The sequence below is a fragment of the Oncorhynchus nerka genome, linkage group LG6, assembly GCF_034236695.1.
Source record: "Oncorhynchus nerka isolate Pitt River linkage group LG6, Oner_Uvic_2.0, whole genome shotgun sequence".
NCBI classification, from domain to species: domain Eukaryota; kingdom Metazoa; phylum Chordata; class Actinopteri; order Salmoniformes; family Salmonidae; genus Oncorhynchus; species Oncorhynchus nerka.
The window spans coordinates 20,148,436-20,166,744 of record NC_088401.1 but is presented as its reverse complement, the minus strand read 5'-3'; the positions used below and the strand labels follow the sequence as shown (position 1 = coordinate 20,166,744).

Below are 18,309 nucleotides of genomic sequence, written 5' to 3'. Positions count from 1 at the left end.
AGCGATACAGATTTTAGCGACCTTTTAAGCATTCTAGTACAGTGAAATAGTTAGATTGCTGCATCCATGTGTGTGTGTTAAGGCACTGCTTCTCAGTGCAAGAGGTGTCACTACAGTCCCTGGTTCGAATCCAGGTTGTATCACATCCAGCTGTGATTGCGAGTCGCATACGGCGGCGCACAATTGGCCCAGCGTCGTCCGGGTTTGGCCGGGTTAGGCCGTCATTGTAAATAAGAATTGCCTAGTTAAATAAAGGTTACACACACCACACTGACCAAAAAGTTATTTTGTTGGCATTTACTTATGTCCCCATTACCAGTAAAACATAATCAAAACCTATTTCTTTCACTTACTTGCTATGCTGTTTCGTTGTTCATTTGTTCAGTCGTTTCATTCTCAACCAGGATTTCTATGGAATGGCGTTTGGGTCTTTGCGTGTCAAAAAAGATACATGTCAAATAACACTATTTGATGTGTCAAATAAGCTTGTTGACCAACCAGGACCTGAATATGACTGCACGTTACATAATATTTGAACACATTCATACATTTTTTACCTAGTCATTACACATGGAGTACACTATCACTTGTATTTCATGTCACAATGATTCATTGATACGTATGCTATGATGCTGGTAAAATTGTCTCGCCAGCTAGCTCATGGATCCTATTAATGTTCTTCCCCCAAAACATAGCAAAACGACATGTGTTTCAGTAGCTATAGTTAGCTAGCTCATGGATCCTATTAATGTTCTTCCCCAAAACATAGCAAAACGACATGTGTTTCAGTAGCTATAGTTAGCTAGCTCATGGATCCTATTAATGTTCTTCCCCAAAACATAGCAAAACGACATGTGTTTCAGTAGCTATAGTTAGCTAGCTCATGGATCCTATTAATGTTCTTCCCCCAAAACATAGCAAAACGACATGTGTTTCAGTAGCTATAGTTAGCTAGATCATGGATCCTATTAATGTTCTTACCCAAAAACATAGCAAAACTACATGTGTTTTAGTAGCTATAGTTAGCTAGCTCATGGATCCTATTAGTGTTCTTCCCCAAAACATAGCAAAACGACATCTGTTTCAGTAGCTATAGTTAGCTAGCTCATGGATCCTATTAGTGTTCTTCCCCAAAACATAGCAAAACGACATGTGTTTCAGTAGCTATAAGCTCATGGATCCTATTAGTGTTCTTCCCCAAAACATAGCAAAACGACATGTGTTTCAGTAGCTATAGTTAGCTAGCTCATGGATCCTATTAGTGTTCTTCCCCAAAACATAGCAAAACGACATGTGTTTCAGTAGCTATAGTTAGCTAGCTCATGGATCCTATTAGTGTTCTTCCCCAAAACATAGCAAAACGACATCTGTTTCAGTAGCTATAGTTAGCTAGCTCATGGATCCTATTAGTGTTCTTCCCCAAAACATAGCAAAACGACATGTGTTTCAGTAGCTATAGTTAGCTAGCTCATGGATCCTATTAATGTTCTTCCCCAAAACATAGCAAAACGACATCTGTTTCAGTAGCTATAGTTAGCTAACTATATAGCTAGGTGTCATCATCTTAAATAACCCTCATTTATAAGAGTTCTTATTTGATTAATGGTGGTCGGACCCATCTATGTGAAGCTAGCCATAATAAGGATTAGCCACAATAGTGGACTTTGCGGTTAGCCTTGAAAATAAAATGTCATTGACAGTGATGCAAATGAATACAAATAGTAGAATTATGCCCTAATTGAATAGCTCATGCAAAACGAGGTTGGAATGTTGTTATATAAAATCAACAAAAGATAACAATGTATATAGGTACAGTGGGGGAAAAAAGTATTTAGTCAGCCACCAATTGTGCAAGTTCTCCCACTTAAAAAGATGAGAGGCCTGTAAATCCAGAAAATCACATTGTAGGACTTTTTAATGAATTTATTTGGCAAAATATGGTGGAAAATAATTAATTGGTCAATAACAAAAGTTTATCTCAATACTTTGTTATATACCCTTTGTTGGCAATGACAGAGGTCAAACGTTTTCTGTAAGTCTTCACAAGGTTTTCACACACTGTTGAAGGTATTTTGGCCCATTCCTCCATGCAGATCTCCTCTAGAGCAGTGATGTTTTGGGGTTGTTGCTGGGCAACACAGACTTTCAACTCCCTCCAAAGATTTTCTATGGGGTTGAGATCTGGAGACTGGCTAGGCCACTCCAGGACCTTGAAATGCTTCTTACGAAGCCACTCCTTCGTTGCCCGGGCGGTGTGTTTGGGATCATTGTCATACTGAAAGACCCAGCCACGTTTCATCTTCAATGCCCTTGCTGATGGAAGGAGGTTTTCACTCAAAATCTCACGATACATGGCCCCATTCATTCTTTCCAAAGCATGATGTTTCCACCCCCATGTTTCCCAGTAGGTATGGTGTTCTTTGGATGCAAAAGTTCTATTTTGGTTTTATCTGACCATATGACATTCTCCCAATCTTCTTCTGGATCATCCAAATGCTCTCTAGCAAACTTCAGACTGGCCTGGACATGTACTGGCTTAAGCAGGGGGACACGTCTGGCACTGCAGGATTTGAGTCCCTGGCGGCGTAGTGTGTTACTGATGGTAGGCTTTGTTACTTTGGTCCCAGCTCTCTGCAGGTCATTCACTAGGTCCCCCCGTGTGGTCCTGGGATTTTTGCTCACCGTTCTTGTGATGATTTTGACCCCACAGGGTGAGATCTTGCCTGGAGCCCCAGATCGAGGGAGATTATCAGTGGTCTTTGTATGTCTTCCATTTCCTAATAATTGCTCCCACAGTTGATTTCTTCAAACCAAGCTGCTTACCTATTGCAGATTCAGTCTTCCCAGCCTGGTGCAGGTCTACAATTTTGTTCCTGGTGTCCTTTGACAGCTCTTTGGTCTTGGCCGTAGTGGAGTTTGGAGTGTGACTGTTTGAGGTTGTGGACAGGTGTATTTTATACTGATAACAAGTTCAAACAGGTGCCATTAATACAGGTAACGAGTGGAGGACAGAGGAGCCTCTTAAAGAAGAAGTTACAGGTCTGTGAGAGCCAGAAATCTTGCTTGTTTGTATGTGACCAAATACTTATTTTCCACCATAATTTGCAAATAAATTAATTAAAAATCCTACAATGTGATTTTCTGGATTTTTTTTCTCATTTTGTCTGTCATAGTTGAAGTGTACCTATGATGAAAATTAAAGGCCTCTCTCATCTTTTTAAGTGGGAGAACTTGCACAATTGGTGGCTGACTAAATACTTTTTTCCCCCCACTATATATTGTTAGCTTTGACATGGGTTTTGCACATTGGCGTTAAACAAGACATCGGGCCGATACCGATGTTGGCATTTTTAGCTAATATCTTCCGATTCCAATATGTTCACCGATTTATATCGTGCATCCCTAGTGTGTGTGTGCTTGCTCCCAGATAAACCTCCCAATACTAAGGGCATTTAATACGACGAAAGGAGGATTGATGAGGACTTTGTCTTTGTTTTTGCCTGAGTTTCTTGTGAATCAGCAGTCTTTGGTAATCATTAGAAGGGAGCAGCTTTCAGTTTGGAGCAGGTTTTGTTTCTTAGTCTGTCTCAGTGGCCACTGGCCAGCCCCCTATTGTCGGGCAGTTGTTGTATCAAACATCCAATCCAGTATTATCAAGAAGCCATCCCATAGTTCTGAGTCTCAGTGAAGTGACGAGCCGGTCATCTGAGGAAGGCTTGTTGTGATTCTCTGGGCATACATCTCTCACTCTCTCACTTTCTCTCTCCTCTCTTTCTTTCTCTCTCTCTCTTCTAAATTAAATTTCAATTCAAGGGCTTCATTGGCATGGGAAACATGTTTGCATTGCCAAAGCAAGTGAAATAGATAATAAACCAATGTGAAATAAACAATACAAAATTTACAGTAAACATTTCACTCACAGTAGTTCCAAAAAAATAGACATTTCAGATGTCATATTATGTCTATATACAGTGTTGTAATGATGTGCAAGTAGTTAAAAGTACAAAATGGAAAATAAATAAACATAAATATGGGTTGTATTAACAAAGGTGTTTGTTCTTCATTAATTGCCCTTTTCTTGTGGCAACAGGTCACAAATATTGCCGCTGTGATTGAACACTGTGGAATTTCACCCAGTAGATATGGGAGTTTATCAAAATTTGGTTTGTTTTTGAATTCTTTGTGTAATCTGAGGGAAATATGTGTCTCTAATGTGCTCATACATTTGGCAGGAGGTTAGGAAGTGCAGCTCAGTTTCCACCTCATTTTGTGGGCAGTGTGCACATAGCCTGTCTTCTCTTGAGATCCAGGTCTACCTACGGCGGCCTTTCTCAATAGCAAGGCTATGCTCACTGAGTCTGTACATAGTCAAAGCTTTCCTTAAGTTTGAGTCAATCACAGTGGTCAGGTATTCTGCTACTATATACTCTCTGTTTAGGGCCAAATAGCATTCTAGTTTGCTCTGTTTTTTTGTTAATTCTTTCCAATGTGTCAAGTAATTATCTTTTTGTTTTCTGATGATTTGGTTAGGTCTAATTGTGTTGCTGTCCTGGGGCTCTGTGGAATCTGTCTGTTTGTGAACAGAGCCCCAGGACCAGCGAGCTTAGGGGACTTTTCTCTATGTTCATCTCTCTGTATGTGATGGCTTTGTTATGTATGTAACGGCGTTCTTCGTTTGTAGAAAGAGAGTCGGACCGAAATGCAGCGTGTAGGTTACTCATGACTTTAATGAAAGAATGCGTACATGAAATAACTCAATAACATACAAAGCAAAACAACAAACGGAACGTGAAACTAATTACAGCCTATCTGGTGACTATAACACAGAGACAGGACAAACACCCACGAAATACAAAGCGAAACTGAGGCTGTCTAAATACGGTTCCCAATCAGAGACAACGACAAGCACCTGACTCTGATTGGGAATCGCCTCAGGCAGCCAAACCTATACCACACCCCTAATCAGCCGCAATCCCAAATAATACAAACCCCAATATGAAACACAACACATAAACCCATGTCACACCTTGGCCTGACCAACTATATAACGAAAACACAAAACACTATGACCAAGGCGTGACAATGTAAGGTTTGGGAATCTCTTCCTTTTAGGTGGTTGTAGAATTTAATGGCTCTTTTCTGGATTATGATAATTAGCGGGTATCGGCATAATTCTTTCTCTGAATGCGTTATTTGGTCTTTTACATTGTACACAGAGGATATTTTTGCAGAATTCTGCATGCAGTGTCTCAATTTGGTGTTTGTCCCATTTTGTGAATTCTTGGTTGGTGAGCGGACCCCAGACCTCACAACCATAAAGGGCAGTGGGTTCTATAACTGATTTCACTGTATTTTTCTCGCTCGCTGTCTGTGTGTCTGTCTCTGTCGTACGCACAGTCATGTTAGTCTCACAGCTGTCTGACAGCGTTTCTGTGTTCTTGATGTGTGCTGACTGTACTCCAATTGCTGTGGGTTGCATCATAGTGGTCTGTACTGAGGTGCTTCTGTCATGGGCTCAGATCCAGCGTTTCTTCCAACAGAAGGTACAGTATGAACATAGCGTCTGGAACAGTTTGTTTATGAAGTGCTTGTACTTTCAGGTCAGGGGAAGTAGGGTTACTTTACTGAGCAGAGCAACCTCTCTGTCACCTTCTCATCCATGCTTCAGTGTTTGTGTTGTTGTGGTCTATCAGAGAGAGAAATGGAGGGTTTGCTGGTTGGCCCACTCGTTATTCAATGTAAACAAATCCACTATCCTTAGCAGAATGAGGATCTGGCCGGTAGCACAGTAGCTGTTAGCTGGGCTCTGGCCAGGGCATTACCATTACCTTAATAATATTATGTGTCAGTGGAGACTGATGGGTTGGTTATGAATTTCAGGAAGTGTTCTGTTTCTCCATTGGTGTTGTGTAGGTGAGTAGTATCAGTTTTCAGATGGGAAGTACATGACTTGTGTGTGAATGCGTTTCTGTTAGCCTTGTATTTGTGTGTCTGTGTCTGTATCTGTGTCTGATTTTGTCATTGTGGGTGTATGTTCCTGTTTTTTTGGTATGAATAAATCTCCTATAGCCCTCTCTCATCCAATCGCCTTCCTTCTAGTGCAGCAAGGCAGTGAGACTGGAGTCCAGGGGGGTCAGGGAGTTGTCAACCCCCTTCACACTGGCATTCTGTATATGAGGATGGCTGTTCTAGGACACGGGGGACAACGTGGCTACACAGCCAAACCTCACACATACTTAGATAGCATGGAAAGAGTAGAGATGACTGCAGGGCTGGGGCCTGGGCTGACATTTTAAAGTTTACTAAAGGGATTGGTTTACACTAGTGCAAAGTTTATAACGTTTATATTTTTATTCCCATCTGGAAATAACAGGATTTTAAAAATGTAAATGTGACCTAGTCTCTTTTGAATTTGTATAGCAGACCCTCATACCAAATTGAGTCAAACCACTTTTTTGAAATAAACAAAGCATGAGAAGACTTTGTTTGTTTGTCAATTAGGGTGTGCAGGGTGAGTACGTGGTCTGTCATATGCGGTAATTTGGGAAAAAGCCAATTTGACATTTGCTCAGTACATTGTTTTCACTGAGCAAATGTACGAGTCTGCTGTTAATGATAATGCAGAGGATTGTCCCAAGGTTGCTGTTGACTCATAACGTATGGTAGTTATTGGGGTGATCAGTCCTTGGTTCTAAATATTGGGGAAGATGCCAGAGCTGAGGATGATGTTAAAGAGTTTAAGTATAGCCAATTGGAATTTGTGGTCTGTATATTTTATCATTTCATTTAGGATACCATCAGCACCATAGGCCTTTTCTTCAATTTAATTGGAGAATCCAGTGGGTTCTGGTAGTCTTTAATAGTTGATTGTTAGATTTGTATTTGATCATGTATATGTTTTTGCTGTTTGTTCTTTGTTATAGAACCAAAAAAGATTAGAGAAGTGGTTTATCCATAATTCTCTGTTTTGGATAGATAACTCTTCGTGTTGTGGTTTGTTTAGTGGGTTCCAATTTTCCCAGAAGTGGTTAGAGTCTATGGATTCTTCAATTACATTAAGCACTCACTCAGATGGGCATCAGCATTGTCATGTGTGATTGAGAGGCTACTGGTGGGGAAGCATGCTAGAGTCAGTGTTGTTTATGCCCTTTGATTGGACTCAAACCCAGAACACTCAGAACACCCAAACACACTTAACACAATGCCTGTCAAGGCCAGCTCTCAGCAGAACTACTACAGCAGACCAGAACACCGACAGTACAGGATGAATTTGATAATTATGACTTCTAATGTGTTGTTTATAGTGCTGCTGGGTGAATGTTGGGACTCTGTGACTTGTGGAAGAGATGGTCAATTATAGGGCAGAGAGACGGGCAAAAAAGGTGAAGTTAGTCACATAACATTGACTGTATTCCTAACAGCATTGGGAGACAAGTGCTATCATGGTTCACTTGGTGAAAATGGGATTTAAATGAATAATAGGTGTGTGTGTGTGTGTGTGTGTGTGTGTGTGTGTGTGTCAGTTGAATGGTGTTATTTGGGAGGGATAGACACCAAATTGGGGATCCAGTTTCACATCAATAAAATCTTCCTGGGGTATCCAGGATATTACTCTGTCTATCTGTCTCACTAAGGGCGCTGGTTAACTCTTAGCGTTGCCATGGTTTCAGCACTCAACACAACTGGTGACAATTATTCATAAACACTACCTACACATTCAACTAATTACCTGATGTAGCTCACAGTGTAGATAACATACCCCAACGTTCCAATCTAACACTTTCTGTGTGCCTTGGTTTTAACAACTCAATATATGCCTAAAGGATTAGCCAATACAGGGCCGATGTATGCCCAAGAGATTAGCCAATACAGGGCCGAAGTATGCCCAAGAGATTAGCCAATACAGGGCCGAAGTATGCCCAAGAGATTAGCCAATACAGGGCCGAAGTATGCCCAAGAGATTAGCCAATACAGGGCAGATGTATGCCCAAGAGATTAGCCAATACAGGGCCGATGTATGCCCAAGAGATTAGCCAATACAGGGCCGAAGTATGCCCAAGAGATTAGCCAATACAGGGCCGAAGTATGCCCAAGAGATTAGCCAATACAGGGCCGAAGTATGCCCAAGAGATTAGCCAATACAGGGCCGAAGTATGCCCAAGAGATTAGCCAATACAGGGCAGATGTATGCCCAAGAGATTAGCCAATACAGGGCCAAGAGATGTACAGGGCCGATGTATGCCCAAGAGATTAGCCAATACAGGGCCGAAGTATGCCCAAGAGATTAGCCAATACAGGGCCGAAGTATGCCCAAGAGATTAGCCAATACAGGGCCGAAGTATGCCCAAGAGATTAGCCAATACAGGGCCGAAGTATACCTATTAAATTAATATCACTACGTTTTTTAAAAATTTTACCCCTTTTTCTCCCCAATGTTGTGGTATCCAATTGTTGTCGTAGCTACTATCTTGTCTCATCGCTACAACTCCCGTACGGGCTCGGGAGAGACGAAGGTTGAAAGTCATGCGTCCTCCGATACACAACCCAACCAGCCGTACTGCTTCTTAACACAGCGCGCATCCAACCCGGAAGCCAGCCGCACCAATGTGTCAGAGGGTACACCGTGCACCTGGCAACCTTGGTTAGCGCGCACTGCGCCCGGCCCGCCACAGGAGTCGCTGGTGCGCGATGAGACAAGGACATCCCTACCGACCAAGCCCTCCCTAACCCAGACGACGCTAGGCCAATTGTGCGTCGCCCCACGGACCTCCCGGTCGCGGCCAGTTACGACAGAGCCTGGGCACGAACCCAGGGACTCTGATGGCACAGCTGGCGCTGCAGTACAGCGCCCTTAACCACTGTGCCACCCGGGAGGCCCATCACTGCGTTCTTATGGCTCCTTACACTCTCTTGTATTTGAATCAGACTTTATGAAGCAGTAAAAAGCTATGCAGTGGACATGTTGTCTGAACAGTCACAGTAGCACAGAGCCTCGGTTTCATCTTCACAACTCTCCCAGCCAGGACTGAGTTAACACTGCTATATTACAAAGGTCTTTCAGCAGACACCTGTGTTCTGATGTTGCTATGGGTGGTGACTGCGCAATCCATTCCTGGGGGTGTAAGTGCTGGGCTGGAACCAAAATGTGCACACTTGAATGAGAAACACTGGTTTGAAATAATACTACCCTGCTCTCTGTTTGTGTTTGGGATCTAGCCAAGGAAAGAATGCATCTAGGGTTGTGGGATTGGATGGCTGCGGGTAATATGTTTTGAGGCAGAACAAATCTGTAGGCTTGTCCATATGAAATATGTATGTGTCAGGCTCTAGCAGGTTATGGGCTATTCAGTGAGGTGCAGAGGTCAGATATATGGACGTCAGCTTGTCTTGATTCACACAAGAATGTGTTACGAGTTCAGCTGCTCTTGAACAGAACGTTATGGAACTCTTTCTCTCTCGCTCTCCTTCACCCCTTCTCCCCCCTCACACTCTCTCTCTCGCTCTCCTTCACCCCTTCTCCCCCCTCACACTCTCTCTCTCACTCTCCTTCACCCTTCTCCCCCCTCACACTCTCTCTCTCGCTCTCCTTCACCCCTTCTACCCCCTCACACTCTCTCTCTCGCTCTCCTTCACCCCTTCTCCCCCTCACACTCTCTCTCTCACTCTCCTTCACCCTTCTCCCCCTCACACTCTCTCTCTCGCTCTCCTTCACCCCCTTCTACCCCCCTCACACTCTCTCTCTCACTCTCCTTCACCCCTTCTCCCCCTCACACTCTCTCTCTCACTCTCCTTCACCCTTCTCCCCCTCACACTCTCTCTCTCGCTCTCCTTCACCCCTTCTACCCCCTCACACTCTCTCTCTCTCGCTCTCCTTCACCCCTTCTCCCCCTCGCTCTCCTTCACACTCTCTCTCTCGCTCTCCTTCACCCCCTTCTTCTCCCCCTCACACTCTCTCTCTCGCTCTCCTTCACCCCTTCTCCCCCTCACACTCTCTCTCTCACTCTCCTTCACCCCTTCTCCCCCTCACTCTCTCTCTCACTCTCCTTCACCCTCTCTCTCGCTCTCCTTCACCCCTTCTCTCCCCTCACTCTCTCTCTCTCTCTTTCTCTCTTGCTCTCCTCTCTCTCTCTCTCCGCCGTTCTCTCTCTCTCCTCCCTCTCTGCCTCTCTCTCTCTTTCTCTCTCTCTCTCTCTCTCTTGCGCTCCTCTCTCTCTCTCTCTTTCTCTCTTGCTCTCCTCTCTCTCTCTCTCCGCCTCTCTCTTTCTCTCTCTCTCTCTGCCGTTCTCTTTCTCTCTCTCTTTCTCCTCCCTCTCTGCCTCTCTCTCTCTTTCTCTCTCTCTCTCTCTCTCTCTCTCTTCTTAATTAAATTTCAATTCAAGGGCTTCATTGGCATGGGAAACATGTTTACATTGCCAAAGCAAGTGAAATAGATAATAAACCAATGTGAAATAAACAATACAAAATTAACAGTAAACATTACACTCACAGAAGTTCCAAAAGAATAAAGACATTTCAAATGTCATGTTATGTCTATATACAGTGTTGTAACGTGCAATATAGTTAAAGTACAAACGGGAAAATGAGTTGAAGTTGGAAGTTTACAAACACTTAGGTTGGAGTCATTAAAACTCATTTTTCAACCACTCCACACATTTCTTGTTAAGAAACTATAGTTTTGGCAAGTTGGTTAGGACATCTACTTTGTGCACAACAGAACTCATTTTTCCAACAATTGTTTACAGACAGATTATTTCACTTATAATTCACTGTATCACAATTCCAGTGGGTCAGAAGTTTACATGCACTAAGTTGACTGTGCCTTTAAACAGCTTGGATAATTCCAGAAAATGATGTCATGGCTTTAGAAGCTTCTGATAGGCTAATTGACATCATTTGAGTCAATTAGCCTATCAGAAGCTTCTAAAGCCATGTATTTCAAGGCCTACCTTCAAACTCAGTGGCTCTTTGCTTGACATCATGGGAAAATCAAAAGAAATCAGCCAAGACCCCAGAACAAAAATTGTAGACCTCCACAAATCTGGTTCATCCTTGGGAGCAATTTCCAAATGCCTGAAGGTACCACGTTCATCTGTACAAAAAGTTGTACGCAAGTATTAACACCATGGGAACACGCAGCCATCATACCGCTCAGGAAGGAGACGTGTTCTGTCTCCTAGAGATTAACGTACTTTGGTGCGAAAAGTGCAAATTAATCCCAGAACAACAGCAAAGGACCTTGTGAAGATGCTGGAGGAAACAGGTACAAAGTATCTATATCCATAGTAAAACGAGTCCTATATCGACATAAAAGGCTGCTCAGCAAGGAAGAAGCCACTGCTCCAAAACCGCCATAAAAAAGCCAGACTACGGTTTGCAACTGCACATGGGGACAAAGATTGTACTTTTTGGAGAAATGTCCTCTGGTCTGATGAAACAAAAATAGAACTGGTTGGCCATTATGTCCATCAGTATATTTGGAGGAAAACGGGGGAGGCTTGCAAGCCTGAAAAACACCATCCCAACCGTGAAGCACGGGGGTAGCAGCATCATGTTGTGGGGGTGCTTTGATGCAAGAGGGACTGGTGCACTTCACAAAATAGATGGCATCATGAGATAGGAAAATGATGTGGATATATTGAAGCAACATCTCAAGACATCAGTCAAGAAGTTAAAGCTTGGTCGCAAATGGGTATTCCAAATGGACAATGACCCCAAGCATACTTCCAAAGTTGTGGCAAAATGGCTTAAGGACAACAAAGTCAAGGTATTGGAGTGGCCATCACAAAGCCCTGACCTCAATCCTATAGAACATTTGTGGGAAGAACTGAAAAAGCATGTGCGAGCAAGGAGGCCTACAAACCTGACTCAGTTACACCAGCTCTGTCAGGAGGAATGGGCCAAAATTCACCCAACTTATTGTGGGAAGCTTGTGGAAGGCTACCTGAAACGTTTGACCCAAGTTAAACAATTTAAAGGCAATGCTACCAAATACTAATTGAGTGTATGTAAACTTCTGACCCACTGGGAATGTGATGAAAGAAATCAAAGCTGAAATAAATAATTCCCTCTACTATTATTTTGACATTTCACATTCTTAAAATAACGTGGTGATCCTAACTGACCTAAAACAGGGAATTTTTACTAGGATTAAATGTCAGGAATTGTGAAAAACTAAGTTTAAATGTATTTGGCCGCGGTGTATGTAAACTTCAACTGTACATCAATAAAATCAATTTAGTCTCAAATAAATAATGAAACATGTTCAATTTGGTTTAAATAATGCAAAAACACAGTGCTGGAGAAGAAAGTAAAAGTGCAATATATGTAAAAAAAAAAAGCTAATGTTTAAGTTCCTTTCTCATAAGATGAGAACATATGAAAGCTGGTGGTTCCTTTTAACATGAGTATTTAATATTCCCAGTTAAGAAGTTTTAGGTTGTAGTTACTACAGGAGTTATAGGACTATTTATCTCCATACCATTTGTATCTCATTATTCCGTTGACTATTGGATGTTCTTATAGGCACTGTAGTATTGCCAGCCTTATCTCGGGAGTTGATAGGCTTGAAGTCATAAACGGAGCAATGCTTGAAGCACAGCGAAGAGCTGCTGGCAAACGCGGGAAAGTGCTGTTTGAAAGAATGCTTACGAGCCTGCTGCTGCCTACAACCGCTCAGTCAGACTGCTTTCAAATCATAGACTTAATTATAATATAATAAACACACAGAAATACGAGCTTTAGGTCATTAATATGGTCAACTCAGGAAACGACCATTTCGAAAACAAAACGTTTATTCTTTCAGTGAAATACAGAACCGTTCTGTATTTTATCTAATGGGTGGCATCCCTAAGTCTAAATATTGCTGTTACATTGCACAACCTTCAATGTTATGTCATAATTATGTAAAAGTCTGGCAAATTAATTACGGTCTTTGTTAGGAAGAAATTGTAATGTGTCTGTGTGAAGCTGGTGAGATGAGTCAGGCGCAGGACAGCAGATGTAATGAAAGCAATTTTACTCAAATAATATAACACGTCGTAATAATACAAGGCCACAAATACGGACCGCAATACAATAAACAATTACTCACAAACAAACATGGGGGAACAGAGGGTTAAATAATGAACAAGTAATTGGGGAATTGAAAGCAGGTGTGTAAGACAAAACAAATGGAAAATAAAAAGTGGATCGGCGATGGCTAGAACGTCGACCTCACGCCGCCCAAACAAGGAGAGGGACTGACTTCGGCGGAAGTTGTGACAGAAATGTTCGTAACGAGCCAGGCAGCCCAAACTTCTGCATATACCCTGACTCTGCTTGCACAAAACGCAAGAGAAGTGACACAATTTTTCTAGTTTAAAGAAATTCATGTTAGCAGGCAATATTAACTAAATATGCAGGTTTACAAAAATATACTTGTGTATTGATTTTAAGAAAGGCATTGATGTTTATGGTTAGGTACACATTGGTGCAACGACAGTGCTTTTTTCGCGAATGTGCTTGTTAAATCATCACCCGTTTGGAGAAGTAGGCTGTGATTCGATGATAAATTTACGGGCATCGCATTGATTATATACAACGCAGGACAATCTAGATAAACTAGCAATATCATCAACCATGTGTAGTTAACTAGTGATTATGTTAAGATTTATGTTTTTTTTGTTTTATAAGATAAGTTTAGTGCTAGCTAGCAACTTATCTTGGCTCCTTGCTGCACTCACATAACAGGTGATCAGCCTGCCATGCAGTCTCCTCGTGGAGTGCAATGTAATTGTCTTTAATCGGCGTCCAAAAATGCAGATTACAGATTGTTATGAAAACCTGAAATCGGCCCTAATTCATCTGCAATGCCGATTAATCGGTCAACCTCTAATTGTTTTTGTGATTCACCATAGTGAAGACGTAAGCTTAGGTTTTCTGGGTCTCTATATTTTTGGTTGGATAAGTTTCTCAATTTCTTTTAGGTTTTTACATTCTTCGTCAAAATATTTGTTATTGTTGTTCATTTTCTTAGGTTGTCTGCTTGAAACGTTACAATTTGATAGGAAAGCTGAGAGGTCAAATATACTGTTTAGGTTTTCTACTGCCAAGTTTACCCCTTCACTATTACAGTGAAACCTTTTGAACAGGAAGTTGTCTAAAAGGGATTGACTTTGTTGTTGCCTAATAGTGTTTTGGTAGGTTCCCACACTACTTTCCTTCCATCTATAGCAGTTCTTAATATTATTCAGTTCCTTTGGCTTTGATGCGTCATGATTGAGTATTGCTCTGTTCAGTTAGACTAGAATTTTGCTGTGATCTAATAGGGGTGTTAGTGGGCTGACTGTGAACGCTCTGAGAAACTCTGGGTTGAGATCAGTGACAAAGTAGTCTACAGTACTACTGCCAACAGATGAGCAATAGGTGTACCTACCGTAGGAGTCCCCTCAAAGCCTACCATTGACTATGTACATACCCAGCGTGCGACAGAGCTGCAGGAGTTGTGACACGTTTTTGTTGGTTATGTTGCCGTAGTTGTGCCTAGGGGAGCATATGGGGGAGGGAATGCTGTCACCTCCAGGTAGGTGTTTGTCCCCCTGTGTGCTGAATGTGTCCAGTTCTTGTCCAGTTCTGGCATTTAGGTCGCCACAGACTAGTACATGGTCGTGGGCCTGGAAATGTTCGCTTCTCCATCCTGGAAGGGGAAATCAATATTCATTAAAGTATGGGGATTCTAGTGGGGGGATATAGGTAGCACACATGATAACATTTTTTAAAATTTTCTGTTGAGATCATTTCCTTTTGAATTTCTAGCCAAATATAAAATGTTCCTGTTTTTGATTAATTTAAAAGATTGCGTTAGGTCTACTCTATACCAATTCTCCCGGAGTCCCTTCCCTGTTTCACACCTGATAGTTTGGTGGATGGGACTACCAGTTCTCTGTAACCTAGAGAGCAACCAGTGGGTCCATCTCCTCTTCTATACCATGTTTCTTGTAGAATGACAATGTCTGTATTTCTGATTTCTTTGGTGAAGTCACGATTCCTGCTCTTTAGGCCAAAAGCAGATGACCTCAGGCCTTGGATAATCCAAGATGAGATAGGGAAGGCTTTGTGTGCAAAGCTGCCATCAAGGCAAAGGGTGGCTACTTTGAAGAATCTCAAATATAAAATATAGTTTGATTTGTTTAACACTTTTTTGGTTACTACATTACTCCATATGTATTATTTCGTAGTGTTGATGTCTTCACTATTATTCTACAATGTAGAAAATAGTAAAAATAAAGAAAAACCCTTGAATGAGTAGGTGTGTCCAAACTTTTGACTGGTACTGTACGTCACTGGATGTTCACAGCCCCTGTAGACTAAAACTGCCTCACTGGAGCTTTACAGCCCCTGTAGACTAAAACTGCCTCACTGGAGCTTTACAGCCCCTGTAGACTAAAACTGCCTCACTGGAGCTTTACAGCCCCTGTAGACTAAAACTGCCTCACTGGAGCTTTACAGCCCCTATAGACTAAAACTGCCTCACTGGAGCTTTACAGCCCCTGTAGACTAAAACTGCCTCACTCAGCCCCTGGCCTCAGCTTTACAGCCCCTGTAGACTAAAACTGCCTCACTGGAGCTTTACAGCCCCGTAGACTAAAACTGCCTCACTGGAGCTTTACAGCCCCTATAGACTAAAACTGCCTCACTGGAGCTTTACAGCCCATATAGACTAAAACTGCCTCACTGGAGCTTTACAGCCCCGTAGACTAAAACTGCCTCACTGGAGCATTACAGCCCCGTAGATTAAAACTGCCTGCAGATCAGTGCAGCTTTACAGCCCCGTAGACTAAAACTGCCTCACTGGGCAGCAGCCCTCTATACAGACAGACTGATGTAGCCTGACATGTCTTCAGATCAAGGCAGCAGCCCTCTATACAGACAGACTGATGTAGCCTGACATGTCTTCAGATCAGTGCAGATCAAGGCAGCAGCCCTCTACAGACAGACTGGTGTAGCCTGACATGTCTTCAGATCAGTGCAGATCAAGGCAGCAGCCCTCTACAGACAGACTGGTGTAGCCTGACATGTCTTCAGATCAGTGCAGATCAAGGCAGCAGCCCTCTACAGACAGACTGGTGTAGCCTGACATGTCTTCAGATCAGTGCAGATCAAGGCAGCAGCCCTCTATACAGACAGACTGGTGTCAGCCTGACATGTCTTCAGATCAGTGAAGATCAAGGCAGCAGCCCTCTATACAGACAGACTGGTGTCACCTGACATGTCTTCAGATCAGTGAAGATCAAGGCAGCAGCCCTCTGTACAGACAGACTGGTGTTTTCAGATCTGTTCTACAGGGACACAAAGAAGATTCATAGAGCCATGCTCTAGCCTATATGCTTGTTCATATACAGTGCCTTTTGGATAGTATTCAGACCCCTTGACTTTTTCTACGTTATGTTACAGCCTAATTCTAAAATTGATTTAAAGAAAATGTTACTCATTATTCTACATACAATATCCCATAATGACAAAACAGGTTTTTATATCACATTTAAATAAGTATTCAGACCCTTTACTCAGTACTTCGTTGAACACTTTTGGCAGTGATTACAGCCTTGAGTCTTCTTGGGTATGACACTACAAGCTTGGCACACCTGTATTTGGGATCCTCTCAAGCTCTGTCAGGAGCAGTGCTGCACAGATATTTTCAGGTCTCTCAATAGATGTTCGATCGGGTTCAATACCGGGCTCTGGCTGGGCCAGTCAAGGACATTCAGATACTTGTCCCGAAGCCACTCCTGCCTTGTCTTGGCTGTGGGCTTAGGGTCGTTGTCCTGTTGGAAAGTGAAACATCACACCAATCTGAGGTCCTGAGCACTTTAGAGCAGGTTTCATCAAGGATCTCTCTTTACTTTGCTCCGTTCATCTTTGGCTCGATCCTGACAAGTCTCCCAGTCCCTGCTGCTGATAAACAGCCCCACAGCATGATGCTGCCTCCACCATGCTTCACTGTAGAGATGGTGCCAGGTTTCCTCCAGATGTGACACTTGGCATTCAGGCCAAAGAGTTCAATCTTGGTTTCATCAGACCAGAGAATCTTGTTTCCCATGGTCTGAGTCTTTATGTGCCTTTTGGCAAACTCCAATTGGGCTGTCATGTGCCTTTTACTGAGGAGGGGCTTCCGTCTGGCCACTCTACCATAAAGACCTGATTGGTGGAGTGCTGCAGAGATGGTTGTCCTTCTGGAAGGTTCTCCCATCTCCACAGAGGAACTCTGGAGTTCTGTCAGAGTGACCATTGGGTTCTTGGTCACCTCCTTGACCAAGGCCCTTCTCCCCTGATTGCTCAGCTTGGCAGGGAGGCCAGCTCTAGGAAGAGTCTTGGAGGTTCCAAACTTCTTCCATTTAAGAATGGAGGCCACTGTGTTCTTGGGGACCTTCAATGCTGCAGACATTTTGTGGTACCCTTCCTCAGATCTGTGCCTCAACACAATCCTGTCTCTGAGCTCTACGGACAATTCCTTTAACCTCATGGCTTGGTTTTTGCTCTGACATGCACTGTCAACTGTGTGATCTTATATAGACCGGTGTGTGTCTTTCCAAATCATGTCCAATCAATTGAATCACGGGTGGACTCCATTCAAGTTGTAGAGACATCTGAAGGATAATCAATGGAAACAGGATGCACCTGATCTCAATTTTGAGTCTAATAGCAAAGGGTCTGAATACTTATGTAAATGAAGTATTTTATTATTTTTATTTTTTGGAAACATTTTTAGAAATCTGTTTTCACTTTGTCATGATGGGATATGGTGTGTAGATTGCTGAGGAAACGGTGTTTATTTAATACATTTTAGAATATGGCTGTAACATAACAATAGTTAGAGAAAATCAAGGGATCTGAATACTTTCCGGTATGTAAATAGGGTAGAAGAGTTGATTTTAAAAGGAAATATAAATAATCATTTAATAACTGTGAATAATGATTTAATGACTCTGCATGTGATTAAAAAGCCCTTGTTATCGGCTTCTGTTATTCTGCTCGTACTAGACTGTAAAGTGGCCCTGAAACCACACCTGATTAAATGGCATGTACTGTAGCACACTAACTTGACCCTCAAGGAGATTTTGAATAAAAAATTAGCCTCGTAAGCAATATCAATAATTGAGCTGTCACTATTTTAGTGGCCTTTGTTAATAATAAGAGGTTGGTATTCTTTGGAGGGCTCTGATGAGTGTTGCTATACTGTATGTTTTAAGCACTTCCTAGACTCCCCCTGAGTCAGTGTTGAGAGAGCTCAAATCCACATTCACTCAGTGCATAGCAGAGTGAATTGTGCCA

General features: G+C 42.5%; 1 protein-coding gene across 4 annotated transcripts in view; it reads left to right on the top strand.

Annotated features, from left to right (window-relative positions):
- The window catches only part of LOC115130145 (brefeldin A-inhibited guanine nucleotide-exchange protein 1-like), a 100,879-nt gene that overhangs the window by 14,625 nt on the left and 67,945 nt on the right, over positions 1-18,309 (top strand). The gene's annotated exons all lie outside the window — the stretch shown is intronic.